Genomic DNA, 18830 nt, shown 5'->3' with positions numbered 1-18830 from the left:
TGCAGAAAGGCGACCACCGGGAAGCTGGCGTGTGCCGTCAATTCCCCTCCCTGAAGCTATCATGTGCCGTCAATTGACCACCCTGTAGCTGCGGTTAACCGCAGCTTAATTGACTATTACTGGGTGGCCGCAGTTACACTTAGCGGCCGCTAGGTGGCGGTGTTATGGAGCTCCCCAGACGGCCAGCGGGGGTCAGCCCGGAATCAGTGCACTAAAAGCGGACACTTTTACGTGCAGGCACTGCTGTGCCTCCAGCCTTCCCTGCTTCTATTCGTGGCTGTTTAGACGAACGCTGGTTGATCGGGACTTTTTCTATGTGAATGTTTTAACCCAGATAGCACAGCCATGGAGCCTATTCGTGTAATTAAAGACTTTTAGCTCCATGGCAATTGAACTGTGTGAAGTAAAGTATTTTACTGTCCTTGTGACCCCACATGTATAATGGCGATTTGCCTCTGTCCTGGGAGATAATTGGATTACTTCCCAATTATCTCCAGGATAAAGGGAGGGAAATTAAGATGCATTGTGGGGATGTTTTACTTCTGTGTGTCTGAATGTGATACATGTCTGTCTGTGTTACAGTGTCCAATCTGGTCCCATAAGGGAGTGTCCACCAGGTGGGAGACCTGCATAAATACTGGGCAGGTAGCCCTCAATAAACCAGACCACTGCTTAACCCAGACCACTGATTCAAGGATAAATCTGACTGCCATTCTGGGGTCAAGAAGGATTTTTTTGTCCTAGCTTGTTGCAAAATTGTGCTTCAAACTGGGTTTTTTTTTTGCCTTTTGGATCAACAGCAAAAAACAGGTGTGAGGAAGGCTGAACTTGATGGACGGAAGTCTATTTTCAGCTATGTAACTATGTAACCCTCAACACGGAGCCTTGTCTCGTTCTTGGGGGGATTTACTGTATGCTAAAGAGACTGATTGCTAGGAGTGTAAGCCGGTTGGGTGCTTTTCCTATTCGTCTGCTAGCAGTTACTTGTGAGGTTCCAGTTCGGGAGTTTGGAGTGCTACTTTGTATGCAGTTCTGGAGTTTGGAGCATTCCCTTGTATTCAGTTCAGGAGTTTGGTGTTCTGCAGTAGCTGTGCCTGTGTCTCTGGAAAGGGAAGATCTTCTAAACGGCGGTTTAACCCCTTTATGCCAGGGGTGCCGTTACACATTTAATATCAATTAAAATTTAAAATGTTTGCGAAGTGACGATGATTGGAGGTTGAACTTTAAACTATGGGTATATATTAGCCGTATGAGATGGTGCCATTAATTGGATGAAACCTGACGTACAAAATGTGTAATGCAGATGGTGGAGCAGGTCAGATTGTGGACATTTACATTTAGATTCACCATTACAGTGTTCTGTTGGACAAATGCATTCTGCCTACACCACTGTATTGGGCAATGAAGTTTTCAATATAAACTTTTAGAAAGAAAAAATGAAAAACACAGAATGATACAGCCGCACAAAGACGGGTGTATCTAACTGTATTGGTCTGGAAAAAATAAAAAAGTAGTCACACAAACATAAACTGATAAAGTATTTCTTGATCTCCTTGTAATCAAGAAAAATAAATAGATAGACAACGTCTATCCCAAACCCCCAATATGGAATCTAGGTATATAACATAGGACACTAAAAATTAGCTTTAATAAATAGTGCTTAAAGGTGTTCACTAGCAAAACCAATACCTCAATATCAATAGGGGAGAGAATAGATATAGGGATATAAATCCCATTAAAGTACCACTATGTAAATCCTCAGAGAAATGTAGGTATATAGTATCAGATATATAGAGTAAATAGGAGGATATAGATATCGTGGAGCTTAGAATGCCCACAGCATATCTATAGACAGGGCAGGTTAGTATATATGTACATGCAGAAAGAAAGCAGCATAAGGGTTGCAAAGCTAACTTTGTAGCAGTCCAAATGGCAACAAAATATAAATATGCTTGCTACATCTACTAACCAGCTAAATAGTAGTAAATAGAACAGGTTTGTATGTACATGCAAAAAGGAAGTAGCATAAAGGTTGCAAAGACTAACTGTGTAGCAGTCTAAATAGCAACAAAGTATAAATGCATTTGCTACATCTACTAACCAGCTGAAAAGTGGTAAAGCAAAAAAAAGGAGCAAAAGTAATCCTATCTATTTAAACATAAACAAGTGTCCTCAAACCATTTCCGTGTAGTGAAAAGAGTGAGCAAACAGTGATGTCCAAGAAACTGGACAATAAACACGCCTGACGCGCGTTTCAGTGCTGTGATAGCACCTTCGTCAGAGGCAAATCCGAGACTGCTCGTCCCGAGCGTTAAATACCCTTTGCAGGAGGTCTATTAGCCAATGGGTGTGATCCAAATCATATGGGGCGTAACTGAGCATTTCCCGCGCAAAGCCGATCAGATTCACTCTGTCGGCAGGAGTGGGACGGACATGACCCGTCCGTCAGGACAAAGCTCCTCCCACTTTTCCTCCGTGATCGGAGAGGTTGTATTTAAACATACAACAGATTATATGGGCTCAAAAAACGCGGTGTCACATGAAAAATAGAGAAATAGATATGTAAACACATAGTATGAGTGTATATAAATTGCCTAGTGTGTATCTATACATGTGAGTATTAGCAATGAGATTAATCAGGTTATAGTTGATAAAAGATGCCTGTATACCATTAATAGGCTATACAGATACTATAGTGTTATAGCCAACCCCTTGGATTATGTCATCATATACAGGGCCGTCTTTAATATTGATTGGACCCTGGGCAAAGCATTTGCTTGGGCCCCCTGGACCCTGTACACCCTCCCCTGGCATGCACTCACGTTATCACCCTTAATACAGTGGCAACCTAAAGTAGAGAGGTGCAAGAATATTTTTTTGGGCCTCCCTATTGCAAGGATGTTTAAAAGGTAGATCCCCATCTGTCGTACAACTCCAGCAATGCCTTGACAGCTGGGGCTCTACCATTTACCCATGTTTGCAGGTTTGTATTTAACACTAAGCAGTTTTTGTATGTTTCAATGTAAACAGCTTTTTGTATGGAATATGTTTGTATGTGGTGTTGGCGTTTAAATGTAAGCATGTATTTATATCTAGTGTTGGTTTTTGAATGCAGGGGTGTGTATACATATAATGTTGGTGTTTAACACAGACGTGTATTTGTATGTAGTGCTGAAGCTTGAATGCAGGGGTGTATTTGTGTGTAGTGTTAGCGTGTGAATGTTGAGATGTATGCACATATACACACACAAACACACAAGTAGATATAGACACACTGACACATAGATACACAACCTGACACAAATTCCGATACACAGACACACATACCAGCGAAATACACAAAGACAACATACAGATACACACTGACACACATACAGACACACCGATACACATCCTGACATACACAAAGATTCAAACACTGACACACATGCAGTTACACAGACACACATATACACACCTGGCAGATACACAGATACACACACAGACTTCATACAGATACACACACAATGACAACATATAGATACACACACAGATATACAGACACATAGAGACAGACATACTTACACAGACACATAAACTGACAGACATACTGACACACACACTGACAGGCATACAGACCCACATACTGACACACACACTGACAGACATACTGACACACATTCTGACAGGCATACTGACACAAATACTGACACTGACAGACATACTGACACATACACTGACAGACATACTGACACATACACTGACAGGAATACTGACACACTGACACATACACTGACAGGAATACTGACACACACTGACACATACACTGACAGACATACGACACACACACTGACAGGCATACGGACACACACTGACAGACATACTGACACATACACTGACAGGCATACGGACACACACTGACAGACATACTGACAGGAATACTGACACACACTGACAGACATACTGACAGACACACTGACAGGCATACTGACACACATACTGACATACACTGACACACACACACTGACAGACATACTGACACATACACTGACACACACACTAACAGGCATACTGACACATACACTGACAGACACACTGACAGGCATACTGACAGACAAACTGACACACATACTGACAGACACACTGACACATACACTGACACACACACACTGACAGGCATACGGACACACACTGACAGACATACTGACACATACACTGACAGGCATACGGACACACACTGACAGACATACTGACACACACTGACAGACACACTGACAGGCATACTGACAGACAAACTGACGCATACTGACAGACACACTGACAGACACACTGACACATACACTGACACACACACACTGACAGACATACTGACACACACACTGACAGACATACTGACACACACACACTGACAGACATACTGACACACACACTGACAGACTTACTGACACACATACTGACAGACATACTGACACATACACTGACAGACATACTGACAGGCACACTGACACATACACACACACTCAAAATTTACATTATAAAACCCACCCACCTGAAGCTGCTGGGAGTTGGGGTCTGGCTAGCTCGGCCCAGACCCCCTCTGCTCTGCCTCTTCCTCCTCCCGCGCGGCTCCTCTCTTTATGGGAGGAAGTGACGCGCAGCCGTCACTTCCTCCCAGCCGGCTGCTGAAAAGCAAGAGGGCCCGGTCGCGCTCTTAAAGCGCCAGAGCGCAAGACCGGGCCCCTGCTGACAGAAGCCCACCGGGTGGCCCTTAGTGCATGGGCCACCCGGTGGGCCTCCTTAGTGTGTGGCTGCACTGGCAGGTGGGAGAAATGTTTGAGGCAAGTGGGGCCCCCGGTGCAGCTGCTTCGGGCCCCCAGGAGTAACTGGGCCCGGGGCAGCTGCCCCGTTTGCCCCGCGGTAAAGACGGCCCTGATCATATATTTAGCCATACAGTGAAAATGGACATATAGCATGGATCAAAGAGATGTATTAAACTGGAAGACACACTATGATTAATATTTTATATTTATGGCAACTCATAGACCGAGATATAGGAACTATATATGTACATATAGGTACTGCTCCTTCCAAAATAGAAAATTAGAATAATAGATAGCTAAAAATGTACTGATTAATGAATTTTGGTCATATTTAGTACTTTATCTATTATAGGTTACCACAAAGTAAAGGAGAAATATCCTATTGCGGGAACTGAGATGGCAGGTTTAAAGATTAAATATCTCAATAATGTGAAAGGGTATGCTCAAGGTGTTAAAGACCAGCAAGATAGGATCAAGCTGGTAATCCATAAAATTAAGGAGAAAGACAACATAAATCAAAAATAAATAGAATAATAAATGATGATATATATAGTAAAAAAAGGACTACTATAATATAATAAATAGTGAATCATGTTACATAGCAAGAAAGTTCTAATCAGAGATAAATGGTGTGCATGAGAACCCCTCATTCAGTCCCACAGGGGAGAGTGTTTTTAATCTGTATATCCAAACACTCTCTCTTTGTAGGAGTTTTTTATCGAGGTCACCTTCCCTCGGACCGAGTGTGACTTTTTCAATACCGCAGAAACGTATATTTTCTGCAGACCCTCCATGATGGAGTTTTAAATGCTTAGAAATAGGAGTGTCAATTAATCTCCTCGGGTTTACAGACCTAATGTGTTCTCGGATCCTCTGTTTAAATGCACGGATCGTCTTTCCTACGTACATTTTTTTTTACATGAACAGGTTAATAGGTAAACTAAACCAGTGGTTTGACAATTAAAAAAAGTTTTAATGTCAAACTCTCGTGTATTGGTAGAGTCCACTATCTTCTTAGATGGACGTAGTATAAATTTGCAAGATTTGCATCTACCGCATTGGTACGTTCCACACACTGAAGATTTGAGCCAAGTAGACTTTTTAGATGGAGAGCTAAGTGGCTTGGGACAAGCATGTCTTTAATATTTCTTCCCCGTCTTGCTGTAACTGATGCACATGGAGTGATAACTTTTTGTAGATGGTGGTCTTGTTGCAGAAGAGGCCAGAACCTATTTAAAATTTTCAGAGTTGGATGCCATCCTGCATCGAAATTCCCTATGCATCTGATCAATTGTGTGTTGTCCCTTCCATTTTTATCTAGAAGGAGGGTTTCTCTGTCTGTCATCAAGGCCCGCTGGTATGCATTTTTCAAGCATCTATTAGGATAGCCCTTCATTTTGAACTGTTCCTTCAGAGTCTTTGCCTTCACCTTGAAATCTTCGACTGTGGAGCAATTACGGTGCAGTCGCAAGTATTGTCCCACTGGTATACCTCTTTTGAAATATAAACTTTTACGTTGTATTTTAAAGGTTCAATGAAGCAATTTTGGTGTATAGATTATGCCCCTGCAATCATAACGCTCAATTTTCTGCCATTGAAGAGTTAAATCACTTTGTTTATATAGCCATGGTCACACCTCCCTGCATTTGACATACACAGCCTTCCTAAACACTTCCTGTAAAGGGTCATCTAATGTTTACATTTCATTCACAGCCAGGGGAGGTGTGGCTAGGGATGTCTAAACAGAAACAAAAATTATCTAACTCCTAAATGGCAGAGAATTGATCAGTGAGACCGCAGGGGTATAATCATACACCAACACTGCTTGATTAAGAAACAGTTGTTTTGGTGACTATAGTGTCCCTTTAAATAAATGTGATTTATTTTATTGATGGTAATTTGTTTTTATCCTTCTACATTGAGGCACAACCGATACCCAATAAAGGAAGATATTCTTGTACGTGAGTAAGAGTTTGTATCCCATGTCACCCACGTGCAGACCCCCGAGTGGGATCTTCGTTTTGTAATCTGTTGGCACAACCTCAGGAATGATTTCTATTAGTTGCTGCTTATATATTACTGGTGTGTGTTGTCATGTTGTGTTTTGTAAATCACCATCTAGCTGATCTATCACATTTTCTGATTTATATCCACTCTAAAATATATACTGATCATGGTTTTTATGAACAAAAGTACCTTTGTTATTGTGTATTTTTGTAAAAGACTGTTTAAGCGATACACACTGCTATTGTTTTATTTGTATCCCCTTGGATGTCTTTATAAATCTTTCAGATACCTGATCATAATGTGTAATTTTTTTTTATTAATTCACGAGGTGTTTAATTTCTATTATTTTACAGGGATATTCCCTTTAAAGTGAACAGCCTGTCCTGCAGTGTCAGAACTGACCCCTAAGACACAAGATGATACACAATAAACAAAGCACTACCCAGACTCTGCATGAAGACACTGCTTGCTCCCTATAGAGATCCATTGATTCAATGCATCCCTATGGGGAGATGCTGACTGGAGCAGCGCTGGCCTTTTGCTGTGCATGTGCATTGGTATGCCAATGCTTTTCTATTGGCAGACATTGAATTGGCTGAGATTGTCAAATTTGATGATCTCAGCCAAGGAGGTGGAGCAGAGAAAGACAGACAGACAGACAGACAGACAGAGACACATACAAACATACAAACACACACAACATCTTTAATTCACATTTTAGGTGCAGGAGGGTGACTTTCCGTGGGGTCCAGTGGTGGCTCAGGTTTATGGGAGTCAGAGTTCCCACTCTGACTCCCTCCTCTGCTTCCTCCCGCGCGGGCTCTGTGTGATGTCAGCGTGTGAGATGTCATTACAGGGGGCCCGGTCTCGTTGTTAAAGCGCCCAGCGCTGACTGGGCCCCCTGAAAAGCCATACACATCGGGTGGCACTAACAGCATGGTGCCCCCGGTGGCTTGCCGTGTGGGCCGGGGCCGCAAAAAATAGCGGCAGGCACCCGGGCCCCCTGGAGTGACGGGCCCGGTCGCTACTGCGACCCCCGCAACACCTATATGTACGCCATAGAGGTGGATCCAATAGGGGAAGGGCCAGACGCGAGAAGACCTGTGCGGAGCTAGAAAAAGGTGAGTAAAGTTTTTCATGGAGGGGAAAGGTGGGCAGGGGGCTTAAATGGTAATTCACACCTATAGTGTTAGGAATAAATGCTTGTATTACTGACACTATAGTGTTACGTTAAGCTCTATTTTTGGTAAATATAACATGAGTAATATTGAAGTGATTGTTACAACGTTGCACTTTAACCGTTCTACAGCTGCTTTATATTAATAATAATTTCCTTAACCCTTTTATATTGGGTTGTATAGTGTCGAAACGCTCACACCTACACATCAGATAAAAAGCTGACTTCTAACACGGCATAAATAATGTAACATGTGGCACATCACAAACCATGTTAGACCTTCTGTGAAATCAGAACATCTTCAGGCTGAGTTTACATCGATGGACAGAAAATAGGAAAATGGAAAACCAGATTTCAACTGAAGGATTTTATTAGGGGATATTTTGATGGAACATGTGAATTGCAGCATTCATTATTCCTATTTCCAGGAAACACGCATTCAATTCTTCAATTATTGCGCATGATATATTCAGAAAGTGCTGTAACAGGCTTCCAATCTGCTTTTCTATTGGTAAAGGATTGTCCATGAGATGGTAAATGATTGGTTTTCCGGTAATATAAATATATTGGTGAAGGTGGTGGCAGGATTTCTGTAACATCCACTGTGATTGTCTCATCAGATAAAGATTCCGGTAATTTTTTGCGTATATTTACAGAGCCGCCATCTTTCCTTGTAACCTTAGCCATGGCTCATCTTGCTCTTCGATTTAAGGAAAATATATTCACTTCCCGAAATCAAAGAACAAACGGTTACTGATATAGGATTGATTTCTAAGTGAGGAAGTCTTGCTTAAACCTGCTACAAAATATTTCTAACATAAGACGTTCCAGAATTGTATGAAATGCGTTGGGCAGAAATAACACAATATATAAACGTTAATTTGACAAAAGTCAAATTCCCAGATCTGAACAAATAAATGGCTATATATTCAAAATATAGATTTATATGGTGAATATGTCATCATTACAGTGAATCATGAAATCCCATATTAATTAATATTAAATCAGAGTGTGAGTACAGTTTGGACAATTTGGATAAGTTAACATGTGAGCGTAAGTATCACAATTTAATCAGATGTTTCCTTACTTGTTTATCAATATGACCGCTATGGTGTCTACATCTATTCCCACATCAAAATAAGCAAAATAAAATAATCAAAATAATCAATAGGCACAAACTATTCACTCACTGGAAGCGTCATGATACCTTACCTTTCTCCTTCCTAACCCGCTCGTCATAGCTTCAGGTTCCAACACTTCCGTGCAACGGCATAGCTTGTCGGACGCCGGCCACTCCTCACACGCCTCCTCTAATGACGTGGCGCATGCGCAAAGACGTCAGGAGGATTATACTGCAGAGATTCAATGTATTCCACGCTCCCGCACGTTTTGGGGGCGTGGTGTTAAAGCCAAAGACGCTCTAGTATAAAAAGAGCGCCTTTCTCACTAGATCAGTGGTTCCTTTCTTGGTTCCCTGTAGTGCTTGATACTTCCTCTGTTAGTCTCCTCGTATTTTGACCTCTGGCTTGCCCTTTTGACTATTCTCCTCTCTGGTATCCGGACTTCTGCTAGTTTATTCGTTGTTCCACTTTCTGGTATCCTCTGACTCTTGGCTATTTCCACGACTATTCTAAAACGTTAAAGCCGGCCATCCTAAGGTTCGGTAATACGTTTCTTTGGTAGGTTACACTCTGCGTGCTTGGGGTCACTGTCCTGACAGCAAGGCTGCATTTTTAAAAAAAGGGACACTATTGTCACCAAAACAACGCTAGCTTAATGAGGCAGTTTTGGTGTATAGATCATGCATCTGTAGTGTCACTGCTCAATTTTTAGCCATTTAGGATTTAAATCACTTTTATTTTTGTTCATACAGCCCTAACCACACCTCCCCTGGCTGAGACTGACACAGCCTGCATGAAACATTGTTTAATTTTCAATCTGTGTGTTGCACCCCATACAGCTGTAAACTGCAGAATATGGTTTGTTGATGGTATAATTCTCAGGAATTCAGAACAGTAAGCATTATGACAGTTAAATAATGGCTGTGTTTATTGGTCTTGACAGTGACCGGTCACCAGGTCATACACTAGGGAGTTTGGTAAATATACAGGGAAGACAATGCACTATATTTTGTATTTCGGTCAAGTTTGTCGTTTTGAGTGACTGTTGTTGATTCTCCTGAAGTTCCTGTTGATCTCTGTCATTGGACTGACTTGTCTGCACAATCACCTGCAAAAAAATTAACAAACAAAAAATGAAAATCACACCAACGGATATACATTAATCCAGTGGTTGCCGAACCAGTCCTCACAGCCCACCAACAGCCCAGGATTTATGTATTTTCCTGGTTTATTCCAATGAGGATACTCACTAAACCTGGACTGTTGGTGGGTCTTGAGGACTGGCTTGGGAAACGCTGCATTAATCAATTCACTGATTTAAATAATAATTTGCCCCTGTCTCTTTTGACCAGAAATAACCATCTCTTAGTACGGTCTCTACATATAGAGCAATGTAAGGGGGAAGGTGAAACCAATGGGAGATTCCTGCTGATTGTCCTGTTAGAGCTTTGTATCGACCCCTCCATGTATTCTCCAACAATCCGGCCTTTAATATTCTATGCAGTCACGGATTTATGTGAATGAATACTGAATAGTAAAGTGGCAGACAGTAGCCATTTCACTTTTCTAGCAGACTATGGCAGGTGTGGTTTATACATTATAACCACTACTAATGGCGGCTGGATACAGTACAGAAAATAGCAATGCTCTAATTACTGACGGTATATTCTTCTATTTACCTCTCTCTTGTTCTCTTCTTCCATCTTCCCCTCTATTTCTTTCTATCTCTCATGTTCTTCCTTCTATCTCTCTGTCTCGTTCCTCCTTCTATCTCTCTCTCTCTTTCCTCCCTCCCTCTATCTCTGTCTCTCTTTTGATATCTCTCTCTTTCCCCTCCTTACCTCTCTCTTTATAGAAGGAGCAGAATTCTATTTTTGAGTCATTGTGGAGAAATACTGACAACATAGAAAAATACAAAGACACAAAAAGAAAATAAAGCCGTCGATTGAATCTTAAAATGGCGCCGTTACAACCAGAGCGACACAATTCAATACAATATATATATATACTCTATCTTTTGAAAAAAGTTAAAGGGACAATATTTGTTTATCACACTCTACACACTGTGGTAAGGGCGGTGTGCATACTTGTTTTTCCTTATTTTGTTTTACAATTCAATACATAACTGGAAGTTAGCTCGGGATGCTTTATCTTTTACATCAAAAGCCAAGCTTTAAAAAAACACAATTATTATCACACCAAACAAATAGACAAAATCAACTCACCCGGTGGACACACCTACAACGACCCCGATCGCGTAGCCTCTATCTTCTCCGACTACTACAACGCAACTGCGCCAAACACCCACACTTCCAACAAAATACCTACCTCAAGGAGACTCCCCTCCTGTCCCTCACAGACGCAGAGATGAGGGTGCTCTCCCCCCTATCACAGATGAGGAAGTGGCACTCACATTGAAGGCCATAAAACCCAACAAATGCCCTGGACCAGATGGCATCACAGGCCTCTATTATAAGACATTCGCTGATATACTAATACCCCACCTAACCACTCTCTGTAATTCACTACTGAAAGGAGAACAAACAGAACAGAATCAAGCCCTTCCTCCCAAAACTCATCCATTCAGACCAAGTTGGATTTATTCCTAACCGGCAAGCATGCGACAATACGAGACGCATGATAGACCTAATCTAGAGGGCCCAACACAGGGACATCCCGACCCTACTCCTCTCGATGGACGCCGAAAAGGCGTTTGACTGCCTGCTCTGGCCCTTCCTCTTCGCAACCCTGCAAAACATTTTGGTTCTCCGATCCCATCATTAGAGCTCTCGCGATTTATATGACCAACCCACGGCCACCCTTCTCGTCCCCAACACTAAAGCACCGGAATTTACTATACGAAATGGAACGAGACAGGGATGCCTGCTGTCCCCACTCCTTTTTGCCCTCTCCCTTGAACCTCTACTCCAAAAAATACGCAACACCGCAACGATTCAGAGACTGAAAATCAGGTGTGAAGAATACAAAATTGCGGCATTCGCCGATGACATCCTCCTGACCATCACCAACCCCAGCCACTCCCTACCACCACTACTCACACTCCTACAGACTTAAGCTAACCTCTCGGTATATAAATTAAACCTGGACAAAACGTAAGCTCTACGGCTAGGTATCCCACAACAATCCCTAGCCCATATGAAATACACACATCCATTTAAATACAACACGCAGAGCATCAACTACTTGGGTACACGACTCCCCACGGACCTCTCCAAGACCTATACACTAAATTACACACCTCTGCTTCAACAAGCACATGAGGATTTGCAGAGATGGAAATCCATGTCCATCTCATGGCTCAGCAGAATAGCCTTGATAAAAATGAACCTCCTCCCACACTTCCTCTACCTATTCCAAACTCTGCCTATCCCCATATCTAAACAAGATTTCAAAACCCTCCAAATGAAGATAGACAAATTTATTTGGATAGACAGGAGACCAAGAATCAAGAGAGCCACAATGTATAAAACCGTCAAGACTGGAGGCCTAGGCCTCCCAAACTTCCACCACTACTACCAAGCAGCCCAACTAGCCCAAATCCAACACCTGCATGCAGGGCCACCACCAGAAATTTTGGTGCCCCTGACAAAGCACAAGGTCTCCCCCCCGCAATGAATGCAGTGTGTGTTAGTGTAATGAATGCAGTGTGTGTTAGTGTAATCAATGCAGTGTATGCTAGTGTAATGAATGCAGTGTGTGCCAGTGTAATGAATGCAGAGTGTGTGTTAGTGTTATGAATGCAGTGTGTGTGTCAGTGTAATGAATGCAGTGTGTGTGTCAGTGTAATGAATGCAGTGTATGCTAGTGTAATGAATGCAGTGTGTGCCAGTGTAATGAATGCAGAGTGTGTGTCAGTGTAATGAATGCAGAGTGTGTGTCAGTGTAATGAATGCAGTGTGTGTTAGTGTAATGAATGCAGTGTGTGTGTCAGTGCAATGAATGCAGTGTATGTTAGTGTAATGAATGCAGTGTGTGTGCCAGTGCAATGAATGCAGTGTGTGTGTCAGTGCAATGAATGCAGAGTGTGTGTCAGTGTAATGAATGCAGAGTGTATGGGTTGAAACACGATCTACTAGGCAGGGACCACCCTTCGTTCCTCTTCTGGCTCCCCAAAAGGGACAGACCAGACACCCCGCCGACGACACCGGCTCTGACGACATCATTCAACATATGGGATGCAACCATCGCACGACAACACATAATAAACACTCTATCACCATTCACACCAGTCCTGTGGAACAAACAGTTCTCTCCAGGCCTGACTCCCCAAGACTTCACACACTTTGAAGATAATGGCCTTGTTAGATACCTGCAGTTCTTCCAGGGCCAACGACTCTTACAATTCCCAGCACTACCATGACAGGTACCACTGAACACCTTTGACCACTTCCGTTAGCTCCGATACTGCGCAACTTTCTAACCGAACCACAACACACAGAAACAGCCACCACAAAACTCACACTTTTTTTCATGCTTGAAAAAAACCTGCCTACAAACACCCATCCACAAAGGACAGATTTCCGCGTTATACTCCCTCCTGAGTTCCAACTCCCCATCAGACGCACTCACATACACAAAAGCGTGGGAAAGAGACATAGACCCCCGGATGACCCCTCAGACTGGACGGACATATGGGAAACTACGGCATCACTCACTATATGCGTAAATCACAAGGAACAAGCATACAAAACAATGCTGGTATCTACGCTTACGGACTCCTGTTGGAAAGGATGCGGACATCAGGGCACATACATCCTTAGGTGGTGCGAATGCCCACAAAGCTCCCAACTATGGACTGCGGTCACTAACCTCGTCTCTAGGGTCCTACATGAAGACATACCCAAGGACCCATGGATATGGCTCCTTTCTAAGCCCCATCCCCACCTCACATGGGCACAAAGTAAACTAGTAGCAAAATCAGCCCTGGCCACAAGGCGCACAATAGCAGAACAGTGGGGAAACCAAACTACCCCCTCCCTGGCGACAATTCTCCAAAAAGCTGTCAAAACCATATAAATGGACAAACTCTCGGCCCTCCTACACGACACAACCAAACACTATCATAAGATCTGGGACCCCTGGATAGTGGGACGCCAGCTCGGGGTCTAAAGAGGGACCCAGGGGCGAGTGACCTCCCCGAGAAAACCACCCTCGCACCACCCCGTGACACATTCCACTCACCCCACCTCTCTAAACGTAACCACCCATCCTGCACCCCCAGCCCCCCACCCCCCTAAATCCCTCCCCCTCCCCCCCACCCAAGACACAAAGGACATAATACAAAACTCTACACACCTCAAACACCTGCGACCCTTGAGGCACACCTGCAACGCAAAAAGTTCTAGACCTAGATACTGCACCTTAGGGGGAAAAACCAAACCTGCTGAATAAGTGCCAAACGGCACAAGACAGGGGCGGACTGACCGGTCGGGCACTTCGGACATGGTCCGAGGGCCCGGCCGGGAGGGGGGCCCGCCATCAGGGGGCCCGGCCGCCCCTTTAAATGCTGCAGCCGCCTGAGCGCTCTCTTAAGAGCCTCAGGCGGCTGCAGCTTCTCACCTCCCCTCCCCTGTAGCTGTGCGGTCCGCGGTGCCCGGCCGGAGTGATAGGAAGGTGCTTAGTGTGCACCTTCCTGTCAGTCCGGCCGGGTACAGGAAACAGAAACTTCTGTTCCGCGCGGAACAGGAGTTTCTGTTTCCTGTACCCGGCCGGACTGACAGGAAGGTGCACACTCAGTGTGCACCTTCCTATCACTCCGGCCAGGCACCGCGGACCGCACAGCAGCTCGGCCACGCTACAGGGGAGGGGGTAAAAAGAGAGTGGGAGAGTGGGAGGGGGGGTGTTAAAAAGAGAGTGGGGGGGGGTTAAAAAGAGAGTGGGGGGGTTAAAAAGAGAGTGGGAGGGGGGGTTAAAAAGAGAGTGGGGTGGGGGGGTTAAAAAGAGAGTGGGGGGTTAAAAAGAGAGTGGGGGGGGTTAAAAAGAGAGTGGGAGGGGGGGGGTTAAAAAGAGAGTGGGGGGTTAAAAAGAGAGTGGGGTGGGGGGGTTAAAAAGAGAGTGGGAGGGGGGGTTAAAAAGAGAGTGGGAGGGGGGTAAAAAGAGAGTGGGAGGGGGGGTAAAAAGAGAGAGGGGGGTAAAAAGAGAGTGGGAGGGGGGTAAAAAGAGAGAGGGGGTGTAAAAAGAGGGGGTAAAGAGGGAGGGTGGTAAAAAGAGAGGGGGTAAAGAGGGAGGGGGGTAAAGAGGGAAGGGGGTAAAGAGGGAGGGGGGTAAAAAGAGAGAGGGAGGGGGGTAAAAAGAGAGGGAGGGGGGGTAAGAAGAGAGAGGGAGGGGTAAGAAGAGAGAGGGAGGGGTAAGAAGAGAGGGAGGGTGGGTAAGAAGAGAGAGGGGGGTAAAAAGAGAGGGAGGGGTAAGAAGAGAGGGAGGGTGGGTAAGAAGAGAGGGAGGGGGTAAGAAGAGAGAGAGAGGGAGGGGGGTAAGAAGAGAGAGGGAGGGGGGTAAAAAGAGAGGGAGGGGGAGTAAGAAGAGAGGGAGGGGGAGTAAGAAGAGTGGGGAGGGGGTAAGAAGAGAGGGGGGAGTAAGAAGGGGGTAAGAAGAGGGGGAGAGAAGAGTAAGAAGAGAGGGAGGGGGGAGTAAGAAGAGAGGGAGGGGGAGGGGGTAAGAAGAGAGGGGGGAGTAAGAAGGGGGTAAGAAGAGGGGGAGAGAAGAGTAAGAAGAGGGGGGAGTAAGAAGAGAGGGAGGGGGGAGTAAGAAGAGAGGGAGGGGGGAGAAAGAAGAGGGGGGAGGGGAGTAAGAAGAGAGGGAGGGGGGAGTAAGAAGAGAGGGAGGGGGGAGAAAGAAGAGGGGGGAGGGGGGTAAGAAGAGGGGGGAGTAAGAAGGGGGTAAGAAGAGGGGGAGGGGGGAGTAAGAAGAGGGGGAGGGGGGAGTAAAAAGAGGAAGGGGGGAGTAAGAAGAGTGGGGAGCGGGGTAAGAAGAGGGGGTAAGAAGAGGGGGAGGGGGAGTAAGAAGAGGGAGGAGTTAGAAGAGGTGGGAGTAAGAAGAGGGGGAGGGGGGAGTAAGAAGAGAGTGAGTAAGAAGAGGGTGGGAGTAAGAAGGGGGGTAAGAAGAGGGGGAGGGTGGAGTAAGAGGAGGGCAATTGCCCCCTCCCCTGTCCGCAGGCACCGTGCGGGCAGCCGGCAGGGGAGGGAGGAAGAGAGGACCCGGGAGCTCAGCCTGCAGCTCCTCTGGGTCCTTCTTGCGCGAGCACAGATCGTTGCCGCGGTTACCACGGCAACGTTAAGGCTCTTGCGAGAGTAAACTCTACACTACACCCCCTCACACACACTGAACCTTTCACACACACTGCACCCCTTACACATTGCACCACTGCTCCTATACCCTACTACAGCCTCATATCCCAGCAGACCCCAGGTAAGTTGTCAAACTGTTCTTAAACGGTTTGACTACTTACTCTGGGAGGGGGGCCGGCCCTCCTGGCACCATAACGACTACACAGAGCAGTAGTGGCTTTTGTGCATGGATTATTTCTTTAAATAATCTACAGGCTGGCCAGTAGCCAGCCAGCCAGCCCACAGGCCACCAGTTAGGCTTACAGCCAGCAAGCCCACAGCCTGCCAACCGCAGCCAACAAGCCACAGCCTGCCAGCCAGCAAGCCACAGCCAGCAAGCCACAGCCTGCCAGCCGGGAGTAAGAAGGGGGTAACAGCCTGCCAGTCGCAGCCAGCAAGCCCACAGCCTGCCGGCAGTAGCCAGCAAGCCCACAGCCTGCCAGCCGCAGCCAGTAAGCCCACAGCCTTCCAGCAAGCCCACAGACTGCCAGCCAGCAACAGTAATTAAGGTAAGAGGAGCCAACTTGGCCTAGGTATCAGCGAGCTATGTTGTGTTGCTATATTGTGACTAGGAACCAGAGTGTTGGAGACCCCCCTCCAGGCCCAATTAGACTCCATTGTAGTCTCTAATGGGACCTGGAGGAAATTATTTCTAACACACTCTCTAAAGGACACTGAGATAGCCTCTGCTAGAATGCTCCCCCCCCCCCCCTCCATGGCCCATTAGCCCTCAATTGTAGTCTCTACTGGGGCCTGGAGGCGACTGTTTCCAGCAGGGACACTGAGATGGCCTCTGTTAGACTCCATTGTAGTCTCTAATAGGGCCTGGAGGGGATTCTTTCTAACACACTCTCTAAAGGACACTGAGATAGCCTCTGCTAGAAAGACCCCCCTCCATGGCCCATTAGCCATCAATTGTAGTCTCTACTGGGGCCTTGAAGGGATTATTGCACTTTTGTTCCTTGTGTCTAAAGATTGTGTAGGGTGTGGCTGGAGGCGGTGCATGGAGGCGGGACATGGGTGGCGCTTTCTGCGGAGTATAGGTGGGGCCTGTAAGGGGGCCCTTGATTTATTTTGCCCGGGGGCCCTGAGGGTTCTCAGTCCGCCCCTGGCACAAGACACACTCAAACGTCTACCAATCCCCCAAGCAAACAAAACCGCTCACACCCCGATGATGCACTAGGAATAAAAAGTGCAATATCCCATGGAGAGGTGGCGACATTAAAAAGATCTTAGGAAGTACAGGAATGGAATGGGTTTTTAATTTAAAAACTCTCGCCCCGCAAGGTCTAAATGTGGACTTCGACCTTCATAACTTTTTATAAAACAGTTTTTACATCCCTCTTTTTCTCTCTAACTACTTACTATCTATTTAATTATTTTTTCTCTATTTGTTTTGTACTTACATCTCACTTTAGTTTATTATATTTTTACTATTTTTTATTTATTATTATTTTTTTATGAAAAGTAATCTGTAGAATTTATTTGGAACTCATGAAATGCGGCTACAACATGAACAAATAACAAAACAAGATCATCATGCATAGATTGCTGTTCAGAATGAACTAAAAATGTAAGTTAGGCACATTCAGAGGCATTTTATATTCATTGATCTACAGAAACATTGTGAGGTACAACCTAAACATTAATTATCGTTCTCCCCCCCACCCCTTCTCATTTTAGGACTGATGGAGTATTAAGGGCACTGTAGTCCTATCTGCATACAATGGTGTTGGTCTAGATAGAACAATAATATAATATATGATAAAAGATAATTACTCATGTGAGTGGCGATAGTGAGGAAATAAGCCATAAGAGCAAGCTACAGCCATCAATAAATATTTCAATATTTAAAGGGTCAGTCTACACATCATCACAGCTTTGCATATCTGATAAGTTAATTGTAAAGAGAATACCCTACACCACCTCCCAGTGGCTTAAAACGTCAGTGTTTCATAAAAATACATACATTTTGCCCCCTCAAAAAAAAAATAAAAAAAATAAAAGTGTCCAATCCAAGAGCGAGAAACCAATTCAGAGACTGAAGCACTATCAGTACACATAACCCTGTTTATTAAACATTGAAGCAGGCAATGAGCAAAACCAATAGCAGCCATCGTATGGTCGCTATCAAACAGCTCTTGGGTGGATGAACTTCTTATCCCATAAATCGCTGCTGGACAGAGGTGAATAGAATAAGAAAATACCTCACAGAGCAGAATGTGACCCTTACAGTTATTGGAGGTCTCTTCTCAGTTAAATGGGGCGTCTGCCTATAGCTGCATGCAGACCTACTAAACACCACATCTGTGAAGAATTTTAAATGTAACAACTTTTTTTTTTTTATGTCCCTTTCCCCTATAATTCCTCTTAAAGGTAGTCC

The sequence above is a fragment of the Pelobates fuscus genome, chromosome 4 (genome assembly GCF_036172605.1).
Source record: "Pelobates fuscus isolate aPelFus1 chromosome 4, aPelFus1.pri, whole genome shotgun sequence".
NCBI lineage: Eukaryota > Metazoa > Chordata > Amphibia > Anura > Pelobatidae > Pelobates > Pelobates fuscus.
This window is presented reverse-complemented; position numbering follows the sequence as displayed.